The sequence below is a fragment of the Pelodiscus sinensis genome, chromosome 4 (genome assembly GCF_049634645.1).
Source record: "Pelodiscus sinensis isolate JC-2024 chromosome 4, ASM4963464v1, whole genome shotgun sequence".
Classification (NCBI taxonomy): Eukaryota; Metazoa; Chordata; order Testudines; family Trionychidae; genus Pelodiscus; species Pelodiscus sinensis.
Genome location: NC_134714.1, coordinates 10,114,788 through 10,137,365, shown reverse-complemented (window position 1 = coordinate 10,137,365; position 22,578 = coordinate 10,114,788). Strand labels below are relative to the sequence as shown.

The 22,578-nt window shown below is 44.9% G+C and overlaps 1 long non-coding RNA gene across 1 annotated transcript; it reads left to right on the top strand.

Annotated features, from left to right (window-relative positions):
• Positions 1-1,769: 1,769 nt before the first annotated feature.
• LOC112545290 (uncharacterized) lies at positions 1,770-10,706 on the top strand. The gene is made up of 3 exons (XR_012903117.1): positions 1,770-1,824; positions 2,407-2,495; positions 10,482-10,706. It is a non-coding gene; the product is annotated as an uncharacterized LOC112545290 (long non-coding RNA).
• Positions 10,707-22,578: the final 11,872 nt, after the last annotated feature.

Genomic DNA, 22,578 nt, shown 5'->3' with positions numbered 1-22,578 from the left:
ATATTAGGTTGCATTAAGAGGAGCATTTCCAGCAGACCCAGAGATGTCATTATTCCCCTTTATTCGCCTGGTTAGATGCGATAAATCGATCACCAAACACTTTCCCATTGACACCATCAGGATGAGAAGAGTCGCCAGCGCCAATGGGTGAGCAGCCGCACCCAAGATGCCACAGTAAGTATGTCAGCTTCAGCTACGCTGATTAGATCAAAGGGCAGGGGTTAATGGAGGCTAGACCGATCCTTTTAGGCTTCTGATGTGATAATAAAGCTAAGTCCCTCCCTCCCCCATTTTTCTTTAAGATGGAAATTGAGAGGGCAATGCAAAGTATTAAGTCACCTATGAGTAATTCCTACAAAGTGACTTTTGTTTCCATATTTCTTAACATGTTCTGCTAGAGACGAGGACATTGAAACAGATCAGTTACCCCCTAGCTTTGCATGAATCCTTGTGCGTTGCCACCAGAGGTGAAATTAACCCCTTGCGCCCCGGTGCTTGACTCCAGCAAGAAGCCAGATGGCTGGGGCACTTGGCTGCAGTGGGAGGGATAGGGCCCCCCCCACTTCCAGCTTCCTTCAGGCTGCCATGATCAGCAGCAGGCAGCCAGGTAGGCTAGAGGAGTAAGCTGCTCCCCCACCCCCAGCCTGGACTGTGCCATCCCCGAGTCCTATCCCCTATCACCATTTGGGAGTGGGGGGCTGCAGTTGCACTCACGCCATTACTGTGTGTTTTATTTTCCTGTTTTCTTTGACTAGGGAGCAACAGGAAAGTGCACTACCTGCTGCATTCCTCTCGCTCCTGGCTGCCCAGGGGACGGGCAGAGAAGGTACGCAGCAGGCTCTGCACTTTCCCCTCACTCCCTAGTCACAGCAAAAAGGGAAAAACACAGCTATGGGGAAGTGTGGCTGCAGTACCCCCCTCCAAAATGGCACTCTTGGCCCCCCTGCACTCACCCAGTCCCCTGCCCTGAGCCCCTCCTCATCCCCGTCCTGTCCTGAGCCCCTCAAAAACTCCAAACTTGACTCCAGCAACCCTGTCCCCAGCCCTCTGCCCTAACTCCTGGACCACCACAACCCACCAACCTCTGCCTGGTTCCCACCCACCACTCCACCCGTACTTTAATTTCTTACAAGTATTGTTTTATCACCAACCCCCCTCCCTCCCAAAGGTCCCTCCCAAGGGAGGTGTGTCGTGATAGGACAGTACCTGTAAGAAATTTAAGTTACTTTCACCCTTGATTGCTGCTGAAAGAAGAGAGACAGTAGTAGCTGATATTTGTTACACATGTAATCAAAGGTAGCCTGTCTATCATCTTAAATTATATCTTTAACTCCCATTCATCTTTTTTCTATCAAATTTTCTTACGCATGGGGTTGGCCTTGATCCTGAAGCATGGGTTATCCCATAGTAGTACAAGCAGAGCATTAGTACGATCAGATGCTGTAAACATGTTGCAGGATGCTGCATGCAGACGCAAAGCCTGGATATTTCCTTAAGGGTACAAGTAGCTTCTGAGATATAAAAGAAGAAAGGGAACCAAATGGCATAGCTAAGCTTTTTTGGTTTCAAACCAGGCCCGTGTGTATAAAGAGCACCAGGAGTCAAACCACCTTACAACAGGCCGCTTTTGGGACGCTAGATAATAGACACACAAATCAGGCACCCCCATACCTCCAGTTGCCCAGGGTTTTTTAAGGGTCTTTTGTGACACGGGAGGCTGGTTTTTATCTGATGTAAATTGCATGATAAGCCTATTTGAGCAAAAAAGCAAGGGAGAGACATTAAAAGGCAATAGGCTAATGATATAAAATCAGTCTTGGGCAGGTATTTATTTTGGCTTTTTCTAATCTCCCCAAAAAGGCTAGAGGAAGGAGCCAGCACCTCTCTACATGCTTGGAAATGTCTTTCAATGTGTAGTCTCTATTTATAGAAACAACGTTGAGAGGTTTAGGGCAAATCTTCACACCTAAGTTCTTTCCTTGTCTACTTAACATGGAATATGCTAAAAGTGAGAAATATCTGATTTTCTGGATGTGTCCATTGCTTGTGATTAATTCCAGTTAATGCAAAACCCAAACACCTTTCCAAAAGTATCAGCTACATTCAATAATAATGGGACTGATTAGGATGGGTTCTTCAGTAGCACAAAATGCTATTAAATTGCTTTTGTTCTCTTTCCTGTTTATAGTCACACCTTCAATGGCTGAGTGCTGACAAATATGCATTCCCAGCAGTTCAAGAGAAGTAGGGCTGAGAGCGATAGCCCCATTATGTCTCTTTTTCTAGTTTAAAGACTGGAGAAATAATTCTACTAGTTGATAGTGAAGGAAGGAGCGAGTTGTACAATACACTAATGCAATTCAGGAATATTGGTTCAAATCCAATTTTGTTTTGTTTTTATTTTAGGACAGCCATTAAGTAAGGCCATTCAACCCTATCAAAGGCTTTCTCTGCACCTAGGAGGGAACATCTGACATCTGTGTTTGCTGGATCAAGTGAGTGATTTTTCTCATATTATTAGCAGCCAATCTTCCAGTAAAGAAACCAATCTGATCTGCATGTATAATTGATGGAGGATGGTGTTTAGTCATGTTGCTAAAATTTTTGCAATTATTTTGCAATCTAGGTTTAACAGACATATGGGTTGGAAGTAGTCACAGTGCTGACCATCTTTGTTCTTTGATATTAAAGGAATTAAAGCAGTTTTCATGTCATGAGACATCATTCTTTTTTGGGGTGTTTCCGTGAAGACGTTTGAAAGAAAAGAAGACGGCTGATTACAAAATGTTTTGTAGGAATTTGCCAGAAAATTATCCATCCTGGGGCTTTGCTAGAATTCATTTTTTTATAACCTGTTTCATCTGTCTTGAGAAAGCTTCATCCATAAAAAAACCCACTTGTTCTGAAGTTAGGATATTAAAAGGTAGGCCCTCAATGAAATGATCAAATCTATTAGAGTCAAATGGGTTGTCTGATCTATATAAAGCTTGATATAATTGTTTACATTATTTGTATCCATTGGCTCAACACTGGTACTCCTGTCTTCCTGTAATATGGAAGAAATTTTGTTGTTGTCTGGTTCCATCGTAAGTCTCCTGACAAGAAATTTGCCTGCTTTTATCTCACCGTTCACAATAGCTTTGTTTGACACTGGTGAGTGTAAATTTGATTTGGCTGGATAAGCACTAGATTAGATAGAGATAGAGAAAGATAGAGATTTGACTTTGACTTGCAGAGAACACACGCAATGCTGACCCAAATAATGAAAACGTGCTGTATAATCAATCTATTTCTTTGGCCAGAGAGTCTAGTAACTGGAGTCTCTTCTTTTGGGAGGCACACTTTATACATTCACCCTTTACAGTAGGTTTCAGAGCTTCCCAAAAGATGGTATCTGAGGATTGAGTGTTTATTTTGCTGTATGAAATTAGAGATCAGTCTGTCTGAACCAACGGTGGAACAACAGTTTGCATCCTTTACGAGCAGTGTTCAACTGCCGCTTAGAAGATTTTAATGATGTGTAGCCAATGTCTGTGATAAGTATAATTGGAGAAGGATCTGGAACCATCAATAGTTGCTTCTAGGCAAGCTGGAATCAGGTCTGAACAAACAAGAAAAAATCAATTCAGTAGTACGATGAATGCACTTTGGGGAAATATGTATAATCTCGCTCCTTCAGGTGTCTCAGTCCTCAGATATGTTTTAAATCAAGTTAATTCACTAATAATGGGGGATGGCTTATTGTGTTTTGAGATCTGGATCTCATGTAATTGGATTTGTTCAAATGTCTGTGTAGCGCTGCATTCCAAATCCCTGCCAATACTACAGGCAGTGTTCCCCATAAATTGCGCATTGGTGCGGCCACTCAGGAGATTCCAGTGCCGCCCAGCTGATTAGCAGAGTGCCCACAGCTAGGTTGTGTTTCTAGTGGTGGTGCACATTTGCACATGCCTCCGTGCACATAAAATTATTCTGCACATGGATGGGAACGATTAGAGGGAACGATTGCAGGAATGTCTTTCTGCTGAAACTGTCCAGATTAAGATGCCAAATAGTGCCTAGCAGAGGCTGTGGCTGTGACCACATGTCGGTGGGGAACTGGTTGCAGCACCTCCCACCTCATTTCACGTAGCTCAACACACAGCCATCAAGCAGCAAGAGCAGGAGTGACCAACCTGTGGCTTGCGAGCTGCATGCAGCTCTTCAATGCAGAAAGTGCGGATTGTGAAGTGTATCCTGTGGCCTGCAAAGCCGCCCCTGCACCCCTACAAAGGGCCCCCAGTTACCTGGGCTCACTTGGTGTAGGGGAGCCATCTGGCGAGGCAAAGCAAGATGGCGCCAGCCAACAGGAGCCTGATGTGGCCAAAAATCCAAACCGGAGTTTTCATTTAAAGGGGAAGCATCCTTTTTCCTTTGGGGGGGGGGGGGGGCGCCTCGACTGAACACAGCTGGGCCTTTTTCTTTTTTTTCCTCGACCAAATTTTTTTCCCTCAGCTCTTTGCGCTATGTCCACCACTATTTTGACTCTTTACCTGGAACGGGTTGGCCACCCCTAGGCAAGAGCTTTCATCATTACCAACCCAGGATGGATTGTAATTGGTGAACTAGAAAGGAAGGTGCAATCCAAAACCCGAGGAAGTGAACTGAGAGATTTCCTCCTGACTTCAGTGGGCTTTGGTCAGGCCCTGTGTCCTGTTAGCAAGTTCTCCACATTCAGAGCTCACTGGATTTAAAGCCCAGAAAGGCCCACTAGGGTTGTCTGTTCTGATCTCTTGCACAGTACAGGCCACAGAATGTCCCTTTCAGAGTGTATTGTCCTTTTCATGCCAGAGCCTGACTTCAAGTGGGCTGTTGGCCGTTATACCAATATGCAGAAAACATGCCCTAAGTCATTCTCTATACATTCGTCTAAGATACAGCTCTATGCTGAACAACCCTGTTCCCTTCATCTCTCTTTGCCCCTTAGCTGCTGTTTTAGTCTCCTGCCTTGTGAGTCAAAGGTGACGTGTGGCATTAGGGAACCTCCCAGCATCGCAGTTTGGTTTGTCCTGAGCATGCTCGCATGAACTGAACATGCTCAGTAATATCTCCTGAAGCCACTGCCCTCACACTATCTCCTCCTCCCCCATTATTGGCAGGTATGAGTTGTCTCTGCTGTGATCACTCAAGGCCTTGATTCTGCAAACATTTAACACAAGTGCTTTTGTCTTATTCCCATGAAAAATCCCCTTGAAGTCAAGGAGAGCATTCATGTGCATAAATTTAAGTGCATGCATGAACATTTGCAGAGCCAGGGCCTGACATTATAGGCTCTTCAGGACTACTAGATTATTCATGCTGGGATCTCTCTGTTTTAAAAAATGTATTATGTGCTGCAACCTAATGTTCGCATCAGATGGCCACGTGAGCTGTATCAAGTGCTTGGGCGAGGGTCACATCCCTCAGAAATGCCCACACTGTTCCAAGCTAACAGTGCAGGCCAGGCGGGATCACGAAATGTGGCTGAAAATGCTGCTTTTCAACAAGGCCCTACAGCCTACCAACACCGAATCTTCCAGATCCCCGAGGTCTCTGGAGTGGAGTAAACTCCGCCCCGCCCCGAACACTCCCAAGAAAAAGACATCCTCACCCCGCTACTCATCATCAAAGCAGATAAGAGTGGGGGATAAGCCAGGAACGTCGGAAAAAGCCCTCAGCCATCATGCTAAGAGGCATAAGATATGCCTCAACACATCGGTGCTGAGTCCAGCTTTTCCAAGGGAACCAGCACTGGTGACCTCCATGGTGCCTAGAGCAGCCTCAGCACCAGCATCAGTGCTGGGAAAACAAGCGGCAACAATGGCACTGCCTAAGGCGGCACCACGGGAATCGGCACTGCACATGAGATCGGCACCAAGCCCAATGGTACGGGGCTCACCCACTGCCTCAGCAGCACCACCAATAACGGCACCTGCATGGACAGTGCTGCCGGCATCAGTAGAGGACATGCCACCATATCACCGACAATCCTCCTTGGCACCGGAAAAAGCTAGGCAGAAGTCTAGGAGACTGGTTACTCCCTCTCCTAGCCCAGAACTGGCTTGTTTCTCCCCAGAGCCACCTTCTGGGGATAGAACAGGAAGCAATGGACTTGGACTGCAGCGGGGGAGGTTTGGGTTGGACATTGGGAGGGGGTTCCTGGCTGTCGGGGTGGTCGGACGCTGGAGTGGATTGCCCGGGGAGGTTGTGGAGTCTCCATCTGTGGAGATGTTTAGGAGTAGGTTGGATAGATGTCTCTCAGGGATGGTCTAGACAGTATTTGGTCCTGCCATGAGGGCAGGGGACTGGACTCGATGACCTCTCAAGGTCCCTTCCAGTCCTAGTATTCTATGATTCTATGATTCTATGATTCACTTTGTATCCTGAGTCGTGTAGGGCCCTACCAAATTCACAGTCCATTCTGGTCATTTTCACCATCACAGAATTTTTAAAATAATAAATTACATTATTTCAGCTACTTAAATCTGGAATGTCATGGCATTGTAATTGTAGGGGGTCCAGATCCTAGAGGAAGTTTTCAGGGAGCCACAAGGTTACTGCAGGGGGAACTGCAGTCTAGCATCCTTATTTCAGTGCTGCCTTCAGAGCTTAGCAGCTGGAGAGCGGTGGCTGCTGGTTAGGAGCCCAGCTCTGAAGGCAGCACCACCAGCAGCAGCAGCACAGAAATAAAAATGCCCTGATACGGCATTGCCGCCTTTTCTTCCATGCAGCTGCTGCAGAGCTGTGCCCTGTCAGAAGCTGCCACTTTCCGGCTGCCCAGCTCTGAAGACAGCACAAAAGTAAGGCTATGTCTACACTGCCAGGTTTTTCGGCAGAAGATACGCAAATCACACTCTCATTTGCATATCTTCTGCCGATCCTGTTTGCGGAAGAGGTTTTGCCACTAAAAAGCCCCATCTTCTGAAAAAAACCAGCATTGTAGACATAGCCTAAGAGAAGCAATTTCATGAGCCTTTTAAAATAACCTTGTGACCTCCCTTGAAATTCCTTTTTGGGTCAAGACTCCCAAGCTGAGAATCTTTGGTCTCCCCCATAAATCAGTACAGTCGGGTAAAAGCACACAAAGGGCCAGATTTCATGATCCATGATGAATTTTTCATGGCTGTAAGTTTAGTAGGGCCCCATTAATATAGGTAAGCACCCTATACCTCTGTGAGTTATACAAATATACAACCAAACCCTGACCTTCCTTTAAGTTCGGAGAAGAGGAAGCTGCATACCAAATTTGATGGTCCTAGCTTTTACCATTTAGAAGGAGTTCGTGAACAAATGGACTTGCAGACAGACAGATGGACAGACTCTTAGACAGATGTACTCTAGGATGGATGTAGCTGACTCAGAGATGGGGTTATTATGATCATCTTGTAGAACGCAGGCTGAAGAACTCACAAGAATAATTTCTGTTTGAACTAGAGACAATCTTTTAGAAACACACCCAGTCTTGCTGAAACAAAAGACAGGACTATGCAGCACTTTAAAGACTAACAAGATGGTTTATTAGGTGATGAGCTTTCATGGGCCAGACCCACTTCCTCAGATCAAATTGTGGAAGAAAATTGGCACAACCATATATACCAAAGGGGTACAATCAAAATCCAATCTTGGACTGACAAGTGGCCAGTGATGGCGAATCTACCATGAGCCTTGACAAATCATTCCAATGAGCCAATTACCCTCACTGTTAAATATGTGCACCCTATTTCCATTCTGAATTTGCCCAGCTTCAACTTCCAGTCACTGCATCTTTTCATACTTTTTCCTGCTAGTTTGAAGAACCTATTACCAAATATTTGTTCACCATGTAAGCACTTAAAGGCAGAAATCAAGTGACATCCCCCCACCGCAAACTTCAACCTTCTTTTTGTTAGACTGAAGGAGCTCAGTCTATTTCGTTTATCCGTACAAGGCATGTTTTTCCAATCAATCCCATGGCTTTTCTCTGAACCCTTTATCAACATCCTTCTTCAACACCAGAACTGGACACAGTTGAGAGATCGCATGCAAGGGGAAAAAATTAAGCAAGTGACACACTTGTGGCACATCCGGATAAGTTGCCTTTATCCATTCTCATACATAAACAGTTTTAAAATACTCACTGCTAAATGTGGCTTATATTAATATACAGTGAGTTGCGTATACAGGTTCAAGCTGCTTTTTGGATTCAGGATCATTTCTTTGTTTGGATAAATTTCTTCCATTATTACCTTCTGCGTTACCCCACATGGATTACTGAAGGTGAAAAATTGCTCATAGTAACTGAACAGTAGCACTGAATCAACGTTGTGTAAAACCAGCACTTAACAGATTGTGGTCTATTACATGGGTTCCCAGTAAAAAGCCACATATTGTCAACAGCAGTAGCCAGAAGGTTTATAAATAGAGCCAAAGGAGAATATGGATTATTAGCTCCTCCACTCAAATTTATTTCAGAAGCTTAACAAACGGTCAGGATGTGCATTAGCGCTAGTATGACATTTCGCCACGGCTCCCGCACTAATGGACATGGTTCAGAAAGAAGTGACGGACACCAGTCACCCAGCAGATGTTTTCAAAATCCCGTGTTACTAATGGAGCAGTGATAGAATGATGCTTAAGCCATTTTAATCAACTGTGTTTCACTTGTAAGCCTGTTGACCAATCTCCCAGTAGCTATCGGGGGAGTTCTCCGACCACTCAACACATGGAAAAATTCAAACCATTACACTGAGCCATTCTATGAGAGTCAACAGACCCCCTTCTGCACATGCTTCCATCCTCTTGCAGTACATGCCATCTCTGGGCCAAATGGTGTGCATGCACAGGCCCTGCTAAAGTCAATGAGAGCTGTAAGAATGGGTGAGCCTTAGTAAACTGCTTTGTTTTAATCCCAGAAGTATAGTTGTGTGTGTGCACATGCATGTGTATATACATTTAGACATGCATTTACTGTTAGAAATCTATATCTCATACATTAAAACCGAGTAGTCTAGAAGCACCTTAGAGACTAACAAAAATATATAGGATCACCCAATTACAGAGAGAGACTGCAGAACTGGAAGTCATCTATAAATCTGATGCTGTTACCTTGGGCTTGAATAAAGATATTAACTGGTTAACGCACTACAAAGCCAATTTCCCCTGCCATTAACAATCACATTTTCACATCAAAAGCTATAACTGGAAATCATCCAGCCCACTTAATCAGCTTCATTAACACAGATCCTACAATTGACAGGTACATTTTTGCTGTTATATATACCCTGGATTCTGTTAATTCCATGCCAACTCATCTTATGAAATGCGTTTTACCCATGAAAGCTCATAGTCCTATATATTTTTGTTAGTCTCAAAGGACATGTCTACACTAGGAAACTATTTGGAAATAATGAAAATCGATTTAATAACTCCCAAAATAACAAAATTGAAGTATTGTGCCCTCACTACGGGGAAGCCTCGAAATTAGTTTGAGGGAGACTCCATTAATATGAACACGCTACCTCCACTTAGCACCCCAGGAAGCACTGGGGAGTAATAAGTGTGAATTACTCTGGGGAGTAGTAATTTCGAAATAGCGGCACCAGAGCATCCAAACTACCGCTATTTCAAAATAACTATTTCAAAATTAGTGTTATTCGAAAAAGTTATTTCGAAATAGCGGTAGGAGGAAAGCAGGAGTACAGATTTCAAAATAAACGGCCCGTTATTTCGAAATAACGGGCTCGGTAGTGTGGACACTTCTTAAGGTGCCATGGGACTACTTGTTTTTAAAGTTACAGTCTAACATGACTACTCCTCTGAGACTTTTTATGCTGCAGTGCGTACATTTAATCTGTAGAGCTTTTTCTGCCCTATAAGAAAGAGTCCAGAGCCTCTCATAACTCTTTGAAGAATACTGCTTTTAGTTAAAATGAGAAAAAAAGGCTTTGGCTCCAGTTAGAGTCTATGGTGAACTAATACAGGGAAGAATAACAATCATAATAATACAGGGGATGTACAGTCCATTAACAGCTCTGTGTAGAATACTATGTAGGATTAGCTGTGGCACTGAAATTGGCATGGAATTCAATGTCTTCTTTCCTTCTAATGTATTAGCAGTTCAGGCCCTCCTGTGCTTGCTTTCCTGTTTGATAGATTTTGGAGTAGCTCTTATTGTAACTGTACCAACACACCCTTCATGCATAACCCTATGATGGGCTGTGATATTACTTGACTGTGTGGCATGTTTTCACTTCCTATTGACTGGCTGTGTACTTCCCTTGTGTTAATCCCTTGTTAATGGACACTTTCTTTGAGCCAGCTGAGATCTGAGTTATGTTGGCTTTGTGGTTCTGGCAGATTTTATTACTTTGATATCTTTGTTTTCATTATTTTGAGATGTGGGGATTTTGTTTGTTTCATTTAGATTGATTCTCTCGGTTAGAGACGGGCTAGCCTCCCACTGTTTGTGTTTATATTTGATCTAGGAACAGTAGGAGGGAATCCTCTGGCTGCAAATATTTCAGTTCTACATTTCATCTGGGAAAGCCGGAATAAGAGACATCACCAACTGCTTTTGCCACTGCAAATAGATGGAGGTTACTTTAAATATTAGACAGCTCCATGCCATTTAAGCAGCGTCTTAATTTTGGGTATCCAAGTTGGTATGGCCACCAAACAAAGCTACTCTCCAAGAGGCTAATCCTATCTGTGATCAGGTTAGAACCGATACCATTTCCTCTTCAGAGTATTTGCAGGTCAAATTATTTTAAATGAAAAAAAAAGTTGTCCAAAAGTCAATGAAAAGGGGGATATTTTCTTTTTCATAACTTACGGGAGAATTTCTAGTTTGGACTCTCTCAGTAACGTGATTGTTTTTCCATTTGCAACATCCACCTTTCATTTTTACCAAATAATTTCTAACTGTTACCAAACACAACGGAATAATTCCCCATCTCCCTAGGTTCCAACTTCCATTTTGGGTTTGGAAGGCTGCTTGTGGTTGATTGTTCGTACGACAATTTATAAAATGGCTGCAGACTTACTGAAGTAACCGACATGGCAACACCATGATTTGGAAACACATCAGGGCAGACTGATATGCTCCCTGAACCAATATTTTCCATTCTGCCAGGTGGAAGTTTATATTACCTGGCCTAGAACTAAATTGCATCTGCTGGTACCATCTAGTGGTGAAAACTAGGCATGATAGCAGCTGGCTACATACAAGGATCTTGTGAAATAATGGGCCAGGAAGCCTGGAGTATAAGCTTGCCAACCTCAGAAGAGTTACTGATCTGCTCCACTGAAGATCTGGCCCGTTGTACTGAGGTCTATATGTTTACCATCCATTCTGGCTAAGTGAAAGAAGAATGAACATATCGATAAAACACCTGGTGCAAGGAGAAAATTCTGCTTCCCTGACTCACAGAAGTGCTGAGTGGCTGGAGTAATTGATCATGGCCAGGCTAGCTGAAATTCAGAGATGGAAGGTATTTGCTATTGTAGATAGCAGGTCAGATTCTGTGCTGTACTCAGTTACTGCAGTGAAGGGGAATTCAGGTGAGAGTTAGGCTTCCTTTATTCTCTGCTCCAATCATGGCACTGGTGGAAATTAGGCAGGCTGGCTCACTTATGGGGCAGGGCAAAGGGGATAATTGCCCCAGGGCCTGATGTTTAAAAAGGCCCGTGAGGGCTGCGGGGCACACCGCAATCTTTCCAGAGCTGAGGCCAGGCTGCCTGAGGCCCCGCCTCTTCTGCCTAAAGCCACGCCCCTTCCGGGCGTGCAAAGCCAGACCCCCATACACACCTTGCCCAGGGGTCCAATGAGGCTGTCAGATCCCTGTAGGATGGCGTGGAGGGACTCGATTTTAATTGAAAAATGTCACTTTTACCATACACAAACAAGTCAATTCAAAATATTTCCACTGATAATCATCAACAGGTACAGATGACAGAGGCCACAAGAAAAATGCTGCTTGAGAACGTAGTGTTTGATTTCAGGGTATGTCCTTTGTATCTGCTGGCATGGGGTCTTCACAATTTCCGGGTTAGAAATCTCTAAACTTTTTGAATCTTAGTGTCTATCATTGAATAATTACTGTCTGCCCCTTCCCTTGTCTCACCCCCTCCATAATTTCCTGCAACTATGAAAAGATGCAAAGATATAAAAATGCTTAAAAACCAAATCATCAATAGCTGTCAACACGATTTACATTTTTAAAAAAATAATCAAATTCTGCCCAGCCTAAGGGGATGTGAGCAAGGGATCTGGATTGCAGGTCACAGGCCCAGACTGGGGCTCCTCCTGCAGGTTCAGAAAAACCAAGCCTGAATGAAGAATATGCTTGTCTAGTCTTGTGTATCTTCCAGGGAGGCTGGATTTCTGCCTTGAAGCTGCTACAGTTCCTCTTCTGGGAGAGGGTTTTACTTATGGGGTGCATCTAGACTGGCAAGATTTTGCACAAAAGCAAGCGCTTTTGTGCAAAATCTTGCCACCTATCTACACTGGCCGCGAGTATTTGCGCAAGAACACTGACTTTGTACTGTACAAAATCAGTGGTTCTTGCACAAATACTTTGACGCTCCCGCTCAGGGATAAGCCCTCTTGTGCAAGCATTCTTGCGCAAGAGGGCCAGTGTAGACAGGCAAGTTAATTTCTTGCGCAAGAAAGCCTGATGGCTAAAATGGCCATCGGAGCTTTCTTGCGCAAGAGAGCATCTACACTGGCACGGATGCTTTTGTACAAAAGATGTCTTTTGCTTTTGCGCAAAAGCATCCGTGCCAGTGTAGACGCTCTCTTGCACAAATACTTTTAACGAAAAACTTTTCTGTTAAAAGTATTTGCACAAAATCATGCCAGTCTAGATGCAGCCAGGTTTTGTTTGTTTACTGCTATTACCAATTTCTGCATGTTTGCCTCCTACTAATGTTGGGGTGTCTTTATCCTATAGCTTTAGAGGGATAGCCTGACATATTTGCCAAAGATCCCTAAATGGCTGCTTCTAGAATTGAACTCACAACCCTGAATTTGGCAGGCCAATGCTCAAACCACCAAGCTATCCCTCCCCCCAGTTAGTCTGTAAGTGGAAAACCACCTGAAGAAGTGGGTTGTGTCCACATAAGCTCATGATACCATCTACATGTTTTGTTAGTCTTTATGGTGCTTCTAGACTATTAGTTGTTTTTTAAGTTTATCCTATAGATTAGTACATTAATGATCTCAATTTATTATCAGTTGTCAACGTGTAGCCCAGGCAAGTTATGGATCCGCGGATGTTCCTATCCTAAAATAACCAAAACCTGCTATCTTCCCATTGTGAAGAAGCTAGATGGAGAGTCCTACAAGGGAGCCACTCTGTTTAGGTGACACATCTGAGGAACTGTCCAGATTGAAGTTTCAGAGGAAGAAGTTGTGTCAACAAGGGCCTGAAGGACCATTGAAAAGTATCCCTTCCGGTTAATGTATTCAGATGCCCAGTGATCGGGGGCCCAGATGGGGATATGGGTGCCATCAATAGCCCCCCCACACACACACAGTTGGGGAAGCCCATGGCAGAGCTGGCGATGCTGGGGTCCATATTGCTCAGGTTGGTGACCCTGCGCAGCAGGATGGTGTTGATGGCCCTCACCAGCTTTAGAGGGAGACAAACAGAGAGCCACAGCGTTGCCAGGGGCCTCAGGAGGCCCCCGAGCCCAACCCGCCCTTCCCCCCCCACACACACACCAGGAGCAACCCCAAGACTTGCCACATCCTCTGTCAGGGCTTTGTGAAGGCGGGACTGAAAATCTTCCTGGGAAGGGGGCTTCCACCACTCCCACCGCCACCCCCTTCCCTAGAGAACCCCTCTCCGCCTGTTTAGTTCACCACCCTCCTGGGACAATAGCCCGAGAGGGCCATACCTGCATGACCACGGTCCTGATGGTCAGTCTCCCCACACCAAACTGGTTCCTGATGGATCGGTAGCTCTCTGGCGTGGAGAGCTTCCACAAAGTGATGGCAACCCGCTTCTCGAGGGGAATGGCAGGTCTCATATGGGTGTCTCATTGCTGGAGGGCAGGGCAAGCCACTCACAAAGCTTCAGGAAGGTGTCCTCCACATATGGAAATTCTGGAGCCACTGCTGGTCGTTCCACCACTCAAGGATGTCCTGGTCCCACCAGTTGGAGCTGGTCTCCAGTCGCCAGAAGCGGCGGTACACAGTGTGCAGGAGAGGGTGGGTGGGGTGGAGCTGCATGAGCAGTGCCCAAAAAGAGCTGAGTAATTGCCCCACGAAGAGCTGGGGGTCCTGTTCCTGCAGGGCCAGGAAGGCAGCTTGCAGAAACTGCAGCAGGAGGTGCACCAAGACATACAAGAGCCGTCGACTGCTGGGAGGCAGGTCAAGCTCCATGGCTGGAGTGCTAAGGTGTCCACAAGGGCAACCACAGCAGGCAAAGAAAAGGCTTTGCTGTCCCTCAGTTAGGTAGGTAAAGGAGAAGCGCCTGAGACACTGCTGTACAGGGCCTCACATAGCCTCAGGCAGCAGCTCCTGAAGTGCTTCCAGGTGGCCTAAATGTGATTCAGCGTCCGATGAGTGTAGATACTCTAGTTCAAAATAGCTCAGCGCTATTCTGATGGGCATTTGTTGTGTAGATGGGCTATTTTGAAATAAGCCATTTTTGAGTTATTGCCTCTGAAATAGTAAACACAGTATAGACGTGCCCTCTAGAGCCTAGCAAACTTATAGGACAAAAACCACGTGTCACCCAAGAAACAGGCAGTAGGTTTAAAAACAAACAAATGAAGGGAAGTACTTTTTCACACAATGCACAATCCATCAGTGGAACTCGTTGCTAGGGAATGTTGTGAAGGCCAAAAGTATAAGTAGGTTCAAAAAAGAATTAGATACCTTGAGGGAGGCTAGGTTCATGGATGGCCAAGACGTTCAGGGAGTCCGGAAGTCCCTGACTGCCAGATGCTGGGACCGGATGAATCACTTGATAATTGCTCTGTTCTGTTCGTTCCATTTGAAGCCCCTAACATTGGCTGCTATTGGAAGAGAGGATACTGGGATAGATGGACCAATGTCCTGACCCAATATGGCCATTCTTATGTTAATATTCCTGTGGTTATGTGGTAATATTTTACATAATCCCTGAAACCTAATATCCCAGTTCCCCAGTAACTCACGCATGCTAAGGCCTCTATGTCTTATGCTAACTGCTCAAGTCAATGCCTTGCAGGATGTAGGATCCTTGCATTATTGCTACATAAAATGCCATTTAGCTAGATGATGGCCGGATTCATTCCCTGATGTATATTGGCCTATCAACTTCAATGGGGCCAGCTGAGAGTCTGGCCCTATCTCTTCCAGAGTACTGCAATGCCCCAAGGCATACAAGCTAACTACTCTCAACACCAACTATGTTGGTTAAGTAGTGAGCACTTGATCTTTGCTATTTTTTGCTTTCATCATCCATGCCTCAAAATAGGGAAAAATAACATCAGAGATTGTTATGCTTAGTGATAAATGACCTTTCGGTTAAACAGCAATAGCCGACAGTGATAAAAAGCCATGAAATAATAGGCTTAATCAAACAAAGCTGCCATTTCGTCTTGCACTAAGTGAACTGAAGGGGCATCCCCCACACACAGATGTGCAAAATACGGATAATCACAACATAAATCGTCCCTCCCTTTCTCCTCCTAAACCGGCACACTTGCTTCCAGGTTCACACTGGGGAGTGACAGAATAAAGTCAGCCTACATAATCCCATTCCAAGTCATGGACACAGGTGATGAAAGTCAGGAGGGTCTGGGTCTGTGCATTTGCTTTTAAATAAGCATTCTACCCATCCTGCAAGCTGGCGGTTGAGAGAAGGAAGTTTGGCCTCTGCAAAAGCAGAACTCCACTGTAACTGCCAATGCTGATACTTTTGTCTATAGAAATGAATTGGGCGCTATTCTCAGATTAGCATCTCACACTAGACGGAGGCATCTCAGCTTTGATCCAGCAAAGCACTTAGGTGCATGCTTGACTTCAGGCAGAGGGGTAATCCCACTGAAACCAATGGGACGACTTGAGTGCTTTGCTGACCCAGGCCTTAGGTGTAACGGGGAAGTATAATATCGCTCACTATTCTCTTGCACCTCTGTTGGTTAGAAGTACAACTGACACCATGTCTACACTTCAGCCTACCGCGAGCGACACAGTTGGACTGCTACGGCTATGCTGCTGCAAGATCACTCACAGTAGCTGATTATGCCTATGGGAGGGAGCCCTCCCATCAATATAACAAACCCAGCCCAATGAGCAACAATTTAGCACTTACATCGGCAAAACTTTTGTCACTCAGACAAAACACACCCTCCTGAGTGACATACGTTTTGCCAGCATAAATGCTAGTATAGACCCGGCCTAAATTATAGAGGGTGGTTAAAAACTCCAAGGGCCACTTGTCTGCTCCTCCTGGCCAAAGGAGGTAGCTGTCACATGGGGTATGTTTGGCAGAGGGAGAAGTGAGAGAAGCAGGACTGGAAGAAGTAAACCGATGGTGTTCCTTTCCACCCTCAGATCTAATTAATTTCTCAGAAAAAGGAGGAAAATGAACAGTGGTAAGTTAACATTGACGTTTCTGGTTGTTTGGAAGCCTCGTAAAACAGCTGCCCTAATGGTCTGGCCAAGCACTTCTGGAAACTCTTTCCAAGTTACAGCCAGGCACTACCAGTGTCCCTGCTTGTGCAGTTCTGCAGAGGAGTCACCGGGTTTAGAGGAGTGTTTTCCTTCCACAGCTTCCATTGTTTTCCCCAGAGTCAAGCGCATACAACGAGTCTTCTTCAATCTGATTAGCTTCTATGATGAGGTAACTGGCTCTGTGGACGTGGGAAAGTCAGTGGATGTGATATACCTTGACTTTAGCAAGGCTTTTGATACGGTCTCCCACAATATTCTTGCCAGAAAGTTAAGGGAATGTGGATTGGATAAATGGACGGTAAGATGGATAGGAAGTTGTCTGGAAGGTCAGGTCCAGTGGGTAGAGATCAACGGCTCGATATCAGGATGGTGGTCAGTTTCTAGCAGAGTGCCCCAAGGTTTGGTTCTGGGACCGGTTTCGTTCAACATCTTTATTAATGACCTGGATGAGGGGATGGATTGCACCTTCATCAAGTTTGCAGATGACATGAAGCTAGGGGAAGAGGTAGATATGCTTGAGGGCAGAGATAGGGTCCAGAGTGACTTAGACAAATTGGAGGATTGGGCCACAAGAAATCTGATGAGGTTCAACAAGGACAAGTGTAGAGTCCTGCATTTGGGACGGAAGAATTCCAAGCATTGTTACAGGCTGGTAACCAACTGGCTAAGTAGCAGTTCTGTAGAACAGGACCTGGGGATTACAGTGGAAGAGAAGCTGGATATGAGTCAACAGTGTGGCCTTGTAGCCAAGAAGGCTAATGGCATATTAGGTTGCATTAAGAGGAGCATTGCCAGTCGATCCAGAGATGTGATTATTCCTCTTTACTCGGCTCTGGTGAGGCTGCGTCTGGAGTATTGTGTCCAGTTCTGGGCCCCCAATTACAGGAAGGATATGGACGCATTGGAGAGGGTCCAGCGGAGGTCAACCAAAATGATTAGGGGGCTGGAGCATAAGACTTACAAGGCGAGACTGAGGGAGTTGGGTCTGTTTAGTCTGCAGAAGCGAAGAGTGAGGGGGGATTTGATAGCAGCCTTCAGCTTCCTGAAGGGAAGTTCCAAAGAGGATGGAGAGAGGCTGTTCTCAGTGACAGATAGCAGAACAAGGAACAATGGTCTCAAACTGTGGTGGGAGAGGTCCAGGTTGGATATTAGGAAAAACTATCCCACTAGGAGGGTGGTGAAGCACTGGAATGGGTTACCTGGGGAAGTAGTGGAGTCTCCATCCCTAGAGGTGTTTAAGCCTCGGCATGACAAAGCCCTGGCTGGGTTGATTTAATTGGGATTGGTCCCGCCTTGGGCAGGGGACTAGACTTGATGGCCTTCTAAGGTCTCTTCCAGCTCTATGGTTCTATGATTCTTCTCATGACCACTCCAGGACACTGTAGACCTCTGAGACTCTCTTCAAGACTTCCCAACACAAAAGAGTCTAAGGTACCATTGTCCATTAAGAAGCCAGTTTTACTGCTGTCCTCCAGAACCATGTCTACTTCTGCAAATCATTTGTCCTTTACAAGGTGCTGTGATTTAAGAACGGGTGTTAAATCTTCTGCAACAATCAATTCAAATGTACAAGTTTGGCGATTCAAATTACTTTTCCAAAAGTACTTTAAAATGCATTAAGTTATTAATTGCCTGCTGGCACTTTAATCAAATGGGGAAATTGACATAGCCAGAGGCATGTATTTTTGTGGAAAGGAAATTTATTTAAGAAGAAACAGCAGCCCTTACTGCTTAATTTAAACTGAGAAAACTGCGGAAAATCAACTGCTATGGAAAATTAATAAAACATTTCCAGCTGCAAACAGTGACTAATTGTACAAGATGAAGACTGCCTGGAATTAATAACTTGCAATCTTCTGTATGAAGAACCCCCCACCAGTTCAATTTACTAGGAGATTAAATTACTTCTAAGTTTGCCATATTAAAACAGAACATGAATAAAATGTTAGTGAAAGCACATCTATTATTTACTGTCTGTGATATGGATATAATTATTTCCAAACAACCACAATGTGACGTGACCAGCAATATTTAAATTACTCTCTAGAAAATGTAGTTGTACCACCTCGGATCCTATAAAAACAGCCCAAACTGGCACCTCCCTGTCACCATGAATTATTAGCTGTCTTATGAAGTGTGATGCGAACACCCATGTCTCGCTGTTCCTTTAGCGCCAAGTCTGATCTTACAGCACTTTCCCAAACCCTTTACCCCGTATGAACTTACAAGCTCATTTGCTTTGACTGATTTTAAAACAGTAGCTAGTTCATTCCACTGAACAGAAGACAAAATGATGCAAATATAAGCAGAAAAGGCTTCAGATGCTGCATGCAATCATCAGAAAAGTGTTTTTCCTACCTGAATGGGTTCATTGTTGAAAGAGCCCCAGAAAGCTCCCCTGCGGAGACAGCAAGATCATGCTGTCTCTTTAAAAGCTTGCCAAGTTCACCGGGTGCATAACCCTATTTTAAGGGAGCAGAAAATTGCGAGGGAACGGACAAATAAAGCAAGGCAAGAGGATTTTTTTTTTTTCAAAAAAAATATACAAGATTTTAAATGTCTAGGAAATCCAGGAAATGTAAGTGCTGTTTGATTCAAGGGATGTCAGGTCTTACATGCCAACCACAATGTCCTTAAGATATACAGGGCTAGGGGGAGTGACTCATCTAAGTATTCATCCTTTCAAGGATAAGCGTTGAACTCATATTTAGCCACTTGCTCTTGGATACTGACTGCAAAATACGGAGATGGAGAAAGTAAAGGGACTTCTCTAGCACATAGTTTAAGTGTAGGAGAGTTAAATACAGTTTAGGTATGTCTACACTAGCCCCCTAGTTCGAACTAGGGAGGCTAATGTAGGCATTCAAAATTGCAAATCAAGCCTGGATTTAAATATCCTGCGCTTGATTTGCATCTTTCCGGCCAGTCGCCATTTTTGAAATTTACAAGTCCGGACAACTGCCCGCGTCTACACGCGGCAGGGACCCAATAGTTCGAAATAAAGCCCTAAATCGAACTACCTGTTAAACCTCATTCCAGGAGGAATAACAAGTAGTTCGAATTAGGGCTTTATTTCGAACTACCAGGTCCCTGCCACGTGTAGACACAGGCAGTTAGCCCAGATTTGTACATTTCAAAAAATGGCAACCAGCCGGGAAGATGCAAATCAAGCATGGGCTATTTAAATCCCATCCTTGATTTGCAATTTCGAATGCCTGCATTAGCCTCCCTACTTCGAACTAGGGGGCTAGTGTAGACATACCCTTTGGGAATTGCCAAATGGTTACCTGAGGTGTTAACTGCTTGAATTTTACTAGCAATTAGGGGTGCCAATGGAGTTTCAAGGCTCTGTTGTGCTAGGTGATGCATAAACACACATTAAGAGTCAGTCCCTACCCTAGAGAGCTTCAGTTCTAAGCAAAGGGTGGGAGAAAGTGAATATTATTTTCACTTTTGTATTCATAGAAGATTGAGGCCCATGAGAATCTAGTGACTTAGAATCATAGAACTGGAAGGGACTTTGAGAGGTCATCGAGTCCAGTCCTCTGCCCTCACAGCAGGACCAGGCACCATCTAAATCAGTGGTGCACAACCTTTTTCCCAGTGCAACCCCCAGCAAAATTTTGGTTGAGCAAAAAAAAAAAGAAAACCACGGCCCCTTTAAATAAATGGTGCTCTTTGCTCACCTGCCCCTCCCCTCACCCCTGCTGCATGTACATCTGGTGCCAAGCTGGGAAAAGTAAAAAAGAATCACAGCACTGCGACCCATGGGTTGCACACAGCTGATCTAGACCAACCCTGATAGATGTCAGTCTAACCTACTCTTAAATGTCTCCAATGATGCAGATTCCACAACCTCCCTGGGCAATTTATTCCAGTGCTTAACTAGCCTGACAGTTAGGAAGTTTTTCCTAATGTCCAACCTAAACCTCCCTTGCTGCAATTTAAGCCTAGGGTTGCCAGATGGTTTCAACAAAAATACGGGACACACTTGACATTCCATCACAACCTATATTACATCTTATTTAGAAAATACCGGACATTTATATTTTCTCCTTTATATTTCTCAATTTGTTTCCCAAACAGAAAGCTCAAATACTGGACTATCTGGTTCAAAACCGGACACCTGACAACCCTATTTAAGCCCATTTCTTCTTGTCCTATCCTCAGAGGCCAAGGAGAACAATTTTTCTCTCTCCTCCTTGTGACACCCTTTCAGGTATTTGAAGGCTGCTATTATGTCCCCTCTTAGTCTTCTCTTTTCCACACTAAACAAGCCCAATTGTTTCCGTTTTTCTTCATAGTTTTCTAGACCTTTAATCATTTTTGTTGCTCTTCTCTGGACCTTCTCCAATTTCTCCACATCTTTCTTGAAATATGGTGCCCAGAACTGGACACAAGACTCCAACTGAGGCCTAACCAGCGCAGAGTAGAGCAGAAGAATGACTTCTCGTGTCTTGCTCACAACACTCCTGTTAATGCATCCCAGAATCATGTTTGCTTTTTTTGCAACAGTGTCACACTGTTTGTGGTCCCTAGATCCCCTTCTGCAGTACTCCTTCCTAGACAGTTGCTTCTCATTCTGTATGTGTGAAATGGATTGTTCCTTCCTAAGTGGAGCACTTTGCATTTGTCCTCATTAAACTTCATCCTATTTACATCAGATCATTTCTCCAGTGTGTCCAGATCATTTTGAATTATGACCCTGTCCGCCCAAGCAGTTGCAACCCCTCCCAGCTTGGTATCATCTGCAAACTTAATAAGTGTACTGTCTATGCCATCATCTAAATTGTGGATGAAGATATTGAACAGAACTGGTCCCAAAACAGACCCCTGCAGAACCCCACTTTTTATGCCCCTCCAGCAGGACTGTGAACCATTAATAACTACTCCCTGAGTATGGTTATCCAGCCAGTTATGCACCCACCTTATAGTAGCCCCATCTAAGTTGTATTTGCCTAGTTTATTGATAGGTCAAGGAGCTGGGGACCTCTCTGGCTAATGTATTGATTAAAAAGCGTCCAACCCATGGCCTGCAAATTATTACCCAAAACCACCACCACCACCACCACCAAGGAGAGCCATTTAAGAACAATAGGGCAGCCCCTCTGCTGGTGTAAAGAGACATTTCTATTGAAGTCAATGGAGCTATGGCAGTTTACGCCAGTGAAGGGCCTTGCTTATGGTGTACAAAAACCTCTCACACTGCCCCATCGCTCCCTCCTCCAGCCTTCTCATGTGTCTGTTTTTCAGACCCTTAGGGGCTCTCGGGCCAACATGTGGACTGCCCTATTTTCCTAAAGTGCAGAAGGCTGCAACAGTTATAGACCCCAGGAGCACAATTCGTAAAGACCCCGCCTGGTTGTGGATAGATGCACATTTTTACTACCGCCCTCCCCGTTGAGGGACGGCATTCTCATGTCCCACCCCCGTGGGAAGAGCAGCCAATCAGGGTTGTGATGGGAAGTAGACAGAGCTCTCCCCCCCCCAGGAGACAACACAGTTGTCACAGGATGGGAGGGAAAGGGGAGCTCAGAGCCATTCCTCTCTGCTTCCCTCCTGTGAGCAAGGGGATGGGACCTTACAACGTCTCACCTCACCTCTCTCTGCAACACTGGGGCTAGGAAGGGGGCAAAAGAACCCAGGAGTGGCAGAGCCGGGGGCAGGAGGAGGGAGAACTAACATTGGGGTAGAACTGAGATGAGGCGGAGAGGGAAGCATTGATGTGGGGACTAGGGGCACAGAATTAATTGTTGGGCAGGGGGAAAGGCAGATGTAGGGGGGCAGACCCCCACTTTTTCTAAGACCACTTTAGGCGCTACCTAAGACTCCATTCCAGTCTCTTGGGCTTACCCTGCATTTCCTTTGCCGAGCATCATTGTTTACCAAGGTATTTGTAGCCAAAGCAGAAA